Raw genomic sequence first — 10374 nt, forward strand, 5'->3', positions numbered from 1 at the left:
GGTTTTAAGCAGAAGCCAGAAAAAAAGCTCCTGCAGCATCTCTCTCTCAAATCTGAGCTTAGATGCACAGATCTGTCTCATCTTTGGCAGGGAATGTGTATGCTAATTAATGCACAATAATTATAATTAATTAGTAATAATAATGATTAAACCCAACGATCAGTCTGTAATTCATGGGCTATAAAGACAGACACAGAGGAGCATAAGGAGCAGTCAGTATTGCTCCAAGCCTTTAAAAGCAGCTTGTGTTTAGGGGTCGGAGGAATAACTTGTATTGGACACCTATAGTTAGGAGAGATGTTGGGCAGTTCGTTTAGCATAAAATTCCCTTGCTCAGGTCTAGAAAAGAAGTAGATACAGTGTAAACTAAACACTGTCTCTGACCCTACGGTTCTCTTCCTCAAGGGAAGTCTACACACTACCTTTGGAAGATAGGCTTGGAAAAAAAACTTCACAGCTTTATTGGATGCCTTGATGATCTGCTCAGGTCCCTTCCGACCCTGCAAACTATGAAACTATGAAAAACTTTGGGCTTAACACCAATGCTAGTTTTATAGTCCATTATGACTGACCTGCTCCCTTTGCTAACTTCTGTGCTCCATAGGTGCTAAAAGCCTTCTTTCATTTTGAAAGGTCTTATTCTTTTACATAATTAGGTTTATCTATTGCAACTGTTTTTTACTTGGTCTGTAGCAATTTTTCATAAATGTACTGCCCACTTTTCCCATTTTAAGTGATCACTTCCATTAACATGGCAGGGTTCAATAAAAGTCATTGTTTTTGCCAGTATTTCATTTAGGCTCTTATCGCCTTCTTTCCTAGACCTGAGGAAGAGCATTTGATTTCTGAACACTTGTCTAACTTCTCTTTCAGCTATCCAGTTGGTCCAAGCTTGTTTCTTGTAGACATACTAAACAAAAAAAAATCGTCCTGATCCACTGGCTCAATGGGGATAAATTTGTTGTGAAATATTGTGTGGCTGGATGGCAGTGGCATCAAGCAGATGAAACCAGCCCCTGGACTTCACCCTGCCAACATGTTGCACTAGGGAAGTTGCCAGGTGGAATGGCAGTGGGGTCCAGGTATCTCGCATGTTTTCCCAGTGGTTGGCCAGGCTTTTTTTTTTGTTTTGGTCCTCTTTTCAATATGGTGCTTTGCTTACTCTCACATTACATTAGATCTTCACTCCCTCCTACCGCAGCATTAAGGGGTATAAAGATTATGTATTAACTTGCTCCTGGGATGCTGGAGGACTGTGCTGTGGGTTCTTTTAGAAGAGAATGTGTACAAACATTCACTCTCCCAGCAGAAACTTCTCCAGAAGTTATTTAACCCTGGTTGTTCCTAGGTTATTTTTCTCCCAGAGCAGGGAGGGAAGGGACCTTACAAGATCAGCGGGTCCAGCCCCCCTGCACTTGGGCTGGAAAAATTGCTGGGGTCAGATGATCCCAGCAAAGTGGGTATCAAGATGCTTTTTGAAGATCGCTAGGGTGGGTGACAGTACCACCTCTGATATGTCCAAGATCTCACAGGAAACAAGTAGCAGAGCCAGGAATTGAACTGAGTTCCAGACCAGTAGCCTGACCATGAGACCATCCTTCCTCTCATAAGGATCTAGCTCTTGTGACCAGCCTCTACCCCGATAGTCTTCACTACAGTACACAACAGCCCCCAGATACTGTCCAAGCTCACTCTCTCATTGTGGCTTGACTCTGTTAGTAGCAGAAGCAGCAAACAACACATGGTGAATGTTTCTTCCCTGTGTTTGTTTCTCCTGTAGGATTGCCTTCAGGACCTCAGGAAACATTTCCTGCACTTTCATATTCTGGCTAGAGTGAGTAAGATCTGCCTGCCAACATGACTCAGCAGTGCCACTTATCTTGAATGTTAATGCAAGGTTTTAGTATCCCCCAGGGGCCAGGGCGACTCAACAAAAGAATTCTGCATCACCACACAGGGCCTGCTGCCCAGTTTGTGATAACATGCGACTACCTGGAGCACAATCTGACTAATACAGTTCTCAGAAAAAACCCTGCCTATGCTGGTTCTGGAAAGCATACTAGAATGCCACTGGCGATAACCAGGGCCACCAAGGATTGTGCTTGCGGGAGACACAGGCTGACTCTGAACAGTCGGGGTCAGCCATTCAGGGCTGCCCTGTGCACTGCTTCCATCTGTCTCCAGCCAGACTGAGGGAGCCTTCAGAACATGCAGAAATGTGTACACAGGGGTGCCCTGGTTGCACAGCATCAGTACTGCAAACTCTCTGCTCCTCAGGGGCTCAGCATTTGAATGTCTGTTCAGGTGTCTCAGGGTAAGTTTTTCTACCAGGAAAAAGACGTGAGAGAACTCTTTCAGGTTTCTTGAATGTGTGCATGCAGCCTTGATCTCTTAATGCCTTGGCTTTCATCTGTAAGATGGGGATGGTAATAATGCTTCCTGTGTCTTGTCCTTTTAGGTTCTCCAAGCAAAGACTGCCACTGTGTGTTTGTGTAGGACCTAATATGCAAGGGCAATGTCACGTGGGGCCTTAAGGAGTGAATATACTGTGCATAATTATTAAAAATCATCCTGAAATCCTGTCTTCACTAGGTCTTTTGGGTCAGAGAGAAAAATATATTAATAGATATCCAGCCTGGTCATGCAGATGGTGGTAAGAGACATTTGCAAGCAGCAGGTACGTTTAAAGCTCAGAGTGAACAGGGCTAAATCTTGCTTTAAAAGTCTTGAAAGTTTCTCAAAAGCCACAGCATGAAGAAGCTATGGTACACAGGCATTACCTAGTATTCCAGTTGGCACTTTGGGAGCCCCTTCCACTGCTGAAATGCCCAGACCTCTGCCAAGCAGCAGTGCATGTGGATAGGCTGCATGTTTGTACGTGGGTAGTAGTACGTGGGCTGCACATTTGTACGTAAGTAGTAAACACGTGGAACTCTCCTATGTGCTTCTGGCTTTCTTGCACAGAACAAAGGTGCTGCAGAAGCCCATAGGTGTGGTGCATGCTCAGCTCTAACGGGGGACTGTTTCCTGCTGTTGTGGCAAATTCCTCATTTTTCAGCACAGGACAGACCCTGTGAAGCCTGTTCAGAGGACATACAACCCAGATATCAAACCTCTCCCCGCCAGCAGCACCTAGGCCCATGACTGAGCCCTGCTGGTTTTACTACTCCTGGATGGGCAATGGTGGGGAGTTTGCAATAAGCAGCAGGGCCTTCTCAGGTACTGTTCTGTGCAGGCTTCTTGTGGCCCACCAGGTCTCCAGGGTACATATACATTACAGTCAGATGTACTGGTAGAGCACTGGTTCTCAACCTCATTAGACTCAAGGCTTCCTTCATTAGATTCAAAGCAGCCCTTGGATGTTGCCAGCTCTTAGCTTTTACTTATTTTTTGCCTATGGAAAAAGAGCAATTCTTCTGTTGCAAAGAGCTCAGAAAGGCCACGACAGGTCAGAATGTGTTTGACACTGTGGATTCCTATTTGAAATCTCTGGGTTTATCTTGTGAATTGTGTGTAGGTTTTTGCACACCTAACAGTGGTAAAATTGTACAGTACCCCACAACACCCGTAAAAGGTTCTCTCAGCACCCTGGGTGAGAATCACTGCTGTAGAGATACCTGACCTAACTGTACTCCAGTTAGCTTGGGTACTAATAACACGGTAGAGGAAGCATCTTGGGATCAGCATACAAAACTTTGGGGATGTTTTTGAGACCTAACCTTCCCTGAAGCTCCTGCTGCTGTATCTTCACTATTATTAGTACCCAAACTAGCGAGATGAAAGCTAATACAGGTATCCCTATGCACATCACAATTGCACCTCTGAGTGACGTGTAGACAGACCCTTATTCTTCAGGCCTCTGTACACTAGAGCTGGTGGAATAACACAGAAATAGCAGGCAAGTATTTTCACTAATTTGCATGATAGATTTGCTCCGCTCTTCGCTTCAGGGTCTTATTCATTGTTCACAGTTTTCATTTGATTCTGTGTTGAGAGGGTGGCAGCTTTTTCTGTTTGTGACCGTGCTTGTGAATCCTCCAAGTGGCACGAATTACTCTTTGTCTGAAAATTCATGCTGGAAATGCGTTGCTCATTTCCCCCTATTTGTCGCTTATTGGCACTCTGCTCTCTCATTGACTTTGCAACTGGGGCTTACACTCTTAAGTCCCTGAAGCATTTTTGAAAATGTGAACAAATTGATCAATTGCCACTCTCTGTCAGTGACACATTTACGAACCAACGCAGGCAAGAATTTGTTTGCATATATTATCCAGCTCATCCTTATGAACAGGAGATTCGTCAACAGAAATCTCTAACCATGATCAATTCAGTTACAGGCAAAAAAGAATTAATTTTGTAATGAGCTCCAATAGTTTCTCTTTCAAGCTTTGGACAGAACTTCATATTGGTCTGCAGCTTTAGTGTTATGCAAGTATGTAAAGGATTGCACCTGTTTGTCTAAATGGCACGTAGGACAGCGAATGCAGCATTTCTGTGTTAGGAAGCAAGCCAGCAAGGGCACTACATGAACAGAAGAAGGTGTCAGTTCTCAATGGTGCCTCCTACAAGAAAGATGGCTCATCTTTATTGTGCTGCCTTCGCTTCTGTGTTTTAGACGACTTCAGGGCTGGGTGATATGGCCCTACTTATTTTGCTCTGTGAAAGGATGAGAAGGTATGGAACAAGCAGAAATAAAATATTCAGTTGCAGACTAGAGAGAGAAATCAGCAGAGAGAAGTAGCATGACTGATGCACACAGTAAGTTGCAGAAAGGTAGGGCTGGAAGGTTCCTAAACAGTGTGCCCTGCCATCCAGTTTTTAAGTGGCTGGGGGCCATTATGCTGCATAGGTGCTCCCCTCTCCCCAATGCCCCACTGCACTGCACTGCAGCCACAGGTTGGGTGGAAACTCAGGGGCTACAAATTTTACCTTCTCTTGGGCTGCATGTGGCCCACCAGCTGCTAGTGCTGTCTTAAAGCATAGGAAATGGGGATGCCTTGGCTGTGCCCCTGGACCAACAGCCAGGATTGAATTTAGCAGTGGAGCTACTAAGGTAGCTTTGCACCTCCAGTGAAGCACCAGCTAGTCACGGGCCCTTGGGGCCCAGGCGCCTGGATTTCTGTCTGTGGAGCAGTTTTCAGTGGTCTGGAGCAGGGCTGGCATAATTCTGCCTCTGCTTTTCAGTGGGTGCATTGCATTCAGAAAGCACCACCACACTGTGAGGCTCCTGCCCTCAAGCCTGGGTCAGCCCTGTAAGGCTCTGTCAGGATCTAGCCCTGTAGCCCTTATAAGTGGGTCAGCCACACTTAACTGATTGAGGCCAGCTGACACCTATCCCCTCCCTCTGGTTCTGGGGCTGCTCTGAAGGGACTTCTCCAGCACCTGAACCTGGCTGCACAACCCCCTAGTCTCCAGTCTCTGAGCAGCTCCTGTTCTGGCAATGTCTTTGGCTTCCCTGGTTCCTGACCCTGTTTTGCCTTGTTCCTGGCTTTTGGCTTTGGATTTCCCTGTGACTTTCCTGGCTCCTGATGCTAGTTTGGTTTTGTTCTTGGATCTTGCCCTGTGGATTGTCCCTTGGATTTGGTAACTATTTTTCCCATTCCCATATCCTCACCTTGGCTTGGTATTTGGTTCTGACTTGTAGCTTCCGATCCCTACCCTTGCAGTCCCCAGTCTCACTCCTGCCTCTGCCTCCTAGACAGGCCAGCCTGGTGGACCGTGCCCCAAACAACCCCTCCTACCCGTGGAATTACCGCTGTGATTGCAAATAGGACTGCCAGTGGAGTAAATGAAGATCTGTCTCGGGATGTAGTCCATGCTATGAAAAAATGAGATAACCTCTCACTAGCCAGTGCCATGAACAGGCAATTATTGCTGTTGCAAACTTGAAGAGCATCCTCTTTAAGCATGTAGCTTTTTTAGTGGGTGACACAGGTTCAGCCAGAATGTAGCTGGCATTTCCGGAAGATTGATCCATACTGTCTCAGCATCCTAGTCTGGAAAGCATCCCATTTAAGGACAAAACTTCAAGATATGTTAATTTTCAGATGAACTCAAGTTCCTAAAATGAAATGCTCTTCTGAAAAAGGGGCTGCCGCTCTCTTGAAACAGGAGAGAGAAGCTTCTATGTGACTTGTTTGTTTGCCTTTGGAGTCAGCCATTGGTAACAGTCTCCTTCTCAGGAAGGCTTTAAAATCAACTTGGAGGTAAGAGCTCATTTGCCAATTGGTAGGAGTGCTTGCAAAATCCTAAGGTAAGACAATCAGCCTGCTTGAAGTCTGGCTAAGTGTTTCTGCAGAGCACATGTCTCCCCTGCCTGCATGTTTCGTGTGTCACTTTCTGATTTATCTGTGCTTGGAAAGAAATAAAAGTTGTATAAATATTTCATAGCACTCTCTCCTGCTGTGGCATCTTGTCTTTATTGCATTCTTTCTTCTTGGTGGCAACAGCATGGTCCACACACCTTCCAGAGTGGAGGCCAGACTTGCTTCTAGGTTACTTGCCCTCCTGTATCTCTGGGTGCAGATGTGTCAAGGAAGAGATGATAATCCGACAAGGGCTCTGTGCAGGGCTTGGCTGAGGTTATAATTCTCAGTCTTGTGATAGGAAGAGGTTGATGGTTTGGGTTGCCTGCTCTGAGGCTATTTTATAGGTTGTAAATGGAAAAGGGTGCTTCATGTATTAGCTTCTTTAATAGACATTAGGGGCTGGAAGGGACCTTGTGAGATCGAGTCCAGCCCCTCTGCCAGAGGCAGGAAGTCTGCAGGGATCAAATGATTCTAGCAAGATAAGTGTCCAAACGCCTTTTGAGTGAGCCCTGAGTAGATGCTTGCACCACATGTCACCAAACATAACAGTTTGCATTCATGTTACACCATTTACAAATAACCCAACAAACCTTGGGATATTTCATTGGCTGACCCTAAATGTCAGTGTATGGGATGGTAAATTCGACCTTCCCAGGCAGCTGAGCTGCAATTTCTTTCTGCTGCTGACTCAACTTTTTACCATGGAGCAGCAATTATTTTTCATTATACCCCCATCATTCTCAACCAGCTTGTCAGTGGCCTTTTAAAAGAGGTAGTTCCCAGAGAATTTCACTTCCTCACCATGGACAGGTTTTACTCCAATCTTCCGTGGTTCTAAACCTGCACTCTTTTGATGTTGCAGTGTCTATTTCTGGCGTAATAGCTTTGCATTGAAGTCCCCCATAGCAAAGGGAGGCTTCTGTGCTCCTCATGAGATGTAAGCCAGCAGGAAGCATTTGAACTTACAACACCCTCCCAGTTCCTCCTTCCTCTGGGTTTGCTAAGGAATCTGTTCATCTCACTTAGAATATCGTCATGCTGGGCCTGACCCAAAACCTGTTGGCATCAGTGTCAGCTTTTCCATTCACTTCATTGGCCTCTGAGCAATGCACAGTATGGACCATGCTGTCAGCACTTAATAATTAACTATGTTATTGATCTAAAAGCATATTAAATATAAATAGTAAAGGTGAGTTTATTAAGATTTGTTTTCAGTTTTCTCTGTTTTAATCCACATTTTGTGGTTTTGCATAATAACAGTTAAATCTGGAACTCATTCAGATACCTTCATATTTCACACCGCTCTACCATGGTCACATCTACTCATCACCCTAATGAGAGCAGCTTCTGGGTGTTTCCAGTCAGTGTAATGCAGGGCCAATCTGGTGGGGAGGGGCACTGGTGCATTTGTACCCCCCTTTGATTCCTGCTTTATCCAAAGTTTAAAAAGCTGACTGGCAGGAGCAACAGCATTTATAGTCAGGCAGTGCTAAGGGAGTCACTTGATTTCATAGCTCTACCTGATCCCTTCTAACCTCTTTATTGCACAAGTATTAACAACTCTCTCTTCTTTGTACGGGTCTCAATGTTCCACCAATTAAGCTAGCCTTTCTTCTGCAATTTTGCTGTCTGTTAGCTGGTCCTGGCAATTAAGCTCCTATTTCACAGCCCTGCAACTGTTTTTAACTCATTCCAATGAAGTTATATTTATTTATGCTTCAATCTTAAACTGAATAATACAGCGCTAGGCCCCTAGCATATTAGTAAAACTTCTAATTTACTTTTAACTGGAGAAAAGTGTATTGTGTTATGCTATGATGCCCCTTGCCTTGTGCACCCACCTCCCTTTTCAAAATTTTATATCTGCCCATGTTGTAATGCCCTTTTGGTCTGAGTAAATTGTTACAGGTTGCTTAGCTTCTTTTTTAAAAAAAAACACCTACCCAATTAATCCATCAGAATTGGGGATGCTAGTACAAACATTTTCAGCCGAGAGACTGAAGAAATGATTGGGTAGCATCTTTCAAAGTGGGGCTTATGCTGAGAGGCACTTGCTAGGTTAAATGTGCTAGTGGCACATAGATATGGAAACAGGGTGGGGAGGAGGGGTCAGCATCTTCAGTAGGAGGTATAGTGGCTTTTAAGATGCCACCCTTCATAGCACAGAACACATCTGGTTGCTGTCATCACACAGAGCAGAATGGCAACCCCTATCGGTTTGTCATTCACCCCAAAATAATGCCATGAGCTGCATTCCCCAAAAGCCGACACTGGGTTGGGACAGTGCTGCTAGTCACACATGGGATGATTTTTCTTCTCAGCACCATTGGGAGCTTCACTCCATCTTCTCAGGCCTGTGGGGCAGTAAATACAATTTAGGGAGCCCCATTAATAAGTGCATTAGCACAATCTGGCTGGGGAAGCTGTCTCTGCTCAGCGACAGCTGCTGCCAGTAGCCATTTAGCTTGGTGTCATGCAGGCATTAATCTAGACATTAATATAGCTGCCTGCCTGAGGAGGAGGAGGAAGAGGAGGAGTGCATCCTGTGCCTTTTATGGGATAAACGTATGGTAGAGATAATAGATGCCATCTGTGTGGATATTAACCCCATTGAATGCTGGCCCATATGGGGCACACACACACACACGCACACACACACTTTTGTGTTTATGAAGCTGCAGTAGGCGGCACGGTGGCTGAGCAGCTAAGGCTTCCTGCTTCTGCTCCCTAGGTGTGAATGTGACCCTTGCACTCGAGCTAAGGGCTGCTCCTTTTTCACCTAGCTGTAACTGGGCACCTGGTCTGTCAGGCTGGGGACTCCAAGGTGACCAAGGGTAATGCTAGTTGCATCTATCCTTTGCGTACAGAAAAGCACGTCTTAATCATGCCTGCCTGATGGGCCACTGAGCTCAGGCAGCCCTTGACCTTGACTTGGCTTTGGTGGAGTCTGTCATCCATGAATTACAGCTTCTTGATGATACAGTAACGCAAACAAATGTTTCTGTGACACACAGATGTCCATTGATCTGTGGCCACTGAAGAGGTTGCCATACGGAAACTATGTTATAATGACAGGCAGGGCCCATAATAAAGCTGCAAGCCCAAAGGAACTTGCAGTTAAGGCTGATGCTCCTTTCTCTGTTCATCGTGTCATGCGCTGATATTTGCTAAAGTGCATGTCTGCCGCAATGTGGCTCACATACTGACTCTCTGCATGGATGAGTACCATGCTTAATGCTTCTGTGCTCATTTAGTCCAGGTGTATTTCCACTGAAGCCTGGAGAGTAGCGCTTGCTTCCCAAAAGGCTGCGTTTGGCCTTGCACCTCTGTAAAACGCAGGACAAAACCCAAATGCCCGTCACCCTCCAGCTCTTACACTGGAGTTGCAAATCCAGCCAGGCACTAAAATCAATCCTCTAATTCCTTGAATTTCCCTAGGAGAATTTAAAAGGGCAACGTGGGTGTTTTGTTTGAGATGAGACACTTCCACCTACATGGGCCAATCCCTCTATTCACATTGTTTGCTGAGCATATCTGTGGCTTCTTCATTGTGATGGCCTGTCTATGCAATCAGTGTACTCTAGACTTCATAGGAGAGTTCTTGGCAGGGGGAGCTTAAGGTTCAGTCACAGCCCCATTTGTTTCCTGGCCCATTGAAAGTTTAAAACATATTGGGGACTCAATTGGTGCCATGGGGCATTATCTACTTGATTTCTGCTAATTTTTTCACTCTGTAGGTATTAACAATCCTTGATCTTCCTCTGATCTAGCTAGCCTTTCTTCTGCATTTATCCTGTCTGTTATCTACTCCTAGTAATGTTTCTCTGCCCCACCCCCCAGCATGTCCAATAAAGGTGTGTGGCTACCTAGATGTACGAGGCATCTTTGCTCCTAGGGGATTGGAACAAACCAGAGACAGGGAAGGGGGGAGCAGGGTTGAGCTGTGCGGTGACACAGTAATCAGAGGTAGGAGAAGATTGAAGAGGTGAGGCCAAGAGGTACGTGACTGCCATGACCCTTCTCTGAATTACTCATTTCAGCAGATGGAAATGGTGGGAGTGAAAGG

At 45.5% G+C, this 10374-nt stretch overlaps 1 protein-coding gene and 1 long non-coding RNA gene across 3 annotated transcripts in view; both read left to right on the forward strand.

Moving 5' to 3' along the window:
- CUNH14orf37 (chromosome unknown C14orf37 homolog) overlaps nucleotides 1-10374 on the forward strand; it is a 161427-nt gene that overhangs the window by 63953 nt on the left and 87100 nt on the right. The window lies entirely within an intron of this gene.
- LOC109298363 lies at nucleotides 5200-6385 on the forward strand. The gene is made up of 2 exons (XR_002097597.1): nucleotides 5200-5583; nucleotides 5699-6385. It is a non-coding gene; the product is annotated as an uncharacterized LOC109298363 (long non-coding RNA).

This window comes from Gavialis gangeticus, unplaced genomic scaffold (genome assembly GCF_001723915.1).
Source record: "Gavialis gangeticus isolate Ggan-Ray unplaced genomic scaffold, GavGan_comp1, whole genome shotgun sequence".
NCBI lineage: Eukaryota > Metazoa > Chordata > Crocodylia > Gavialidae > Gavialis > Gavialis gangeticus.